Genomic DNA, 1,099 nt, shown 5'->3' with positions numbered 1-1,099 from the left:
ATTTCTACGCGCAATGCTTATTGTACGGGATTAATATCGAACAATATTTTATGCAACCGAACAAAACATTTTTAGCAGGTAAAAATCCAATAAAATAACGTATGCTATTCATGATTGATATCTAATACCACAACACGAAAGCCCCCATAGCTTATATTCTATTCCGTCGCAACCCAAGAATACGACACGACCAGTACAACATCTACTATCCCCTACAACCGATCATACCAGCCACGTAGCACATACAAATGTGAACAAACTAAATTCTTATTGCATATTACTTAACAAGTGAAATTCAAAAGTGACACCAGAAACTACAAGCTTTAAAACCAGCTAACACTGATGTCTACAACAACAACAATTTACACAAACAAATGATGACACTAATATATCTTAGAAACAGAGAGGAACACCTACTGGGTTTGAAAGTTATTCAAAAGAAGATAAATCATAATTATGTGTATGTTAGTCAGTATGGTGAGAGCTATACTGTAGAAACCATTAATTTCTAGATGAACATATATCTTTACATGTAACTCTCCCCTCAAATTATATGTGCCATCGTGAGTACTTTTTGCGCAAACATTTCTATCAAATGCTGCTCAATAACAATAATATTAAAATTGGCTTCAGTTGTATCCCAAATTTGAATCTTGCAATAACCAGAAGCTACAATATAAATTCTACATGTAGAAGTTAGGTGCACTTGCCTTAATATGACACTCTATATACACCTCACAATGACATTCGCATACCGTGTGAAGGTGACATTCACAGACGGCGCTGAAAAGTTATAAGGGCCTTACTGACAGTACGCTTAAGAGTTGGTATGTCCAGTTAATATATTCCTTCGGACATACTGATAAACACAACTTCATTATTGTAACATGCTTGAAATTTAAAAGTGAGATACAATGAATTTTAGGATCTGGTCAATGTGGGAAGCTGCTACACATTTTCTATTCTTTCACGCAGCTGAAAACACATTTTCGCATGAGTTTTGTCGCGATACTTCGCAGTGTAAACTCTTCGAAACCGACAAATTTTTCTCATACTTAATTTGAAACAGAATTATGATAAAAGTTAATTTTATGCTAAA

Source organism: Octopus sinensis, linkage group LG9 (assembly GCF_006345805.1).
Source record: "Octopus sinensis linkage group LG9, ASM634580v1, whole genome shotgun sequence".
Classification (NCBI taxonomy): domain Eukaryota; kingdom Metazoa; phylum Mollusca; class Cephalopoda; order Octopoda; family Octopodidae; genus Octopus; species Octopus sinensis.
The sequence above is the reverse complement of the archived record's forward strand: the minus strand, read 5'-3'. Positions refer to the sequence as shown.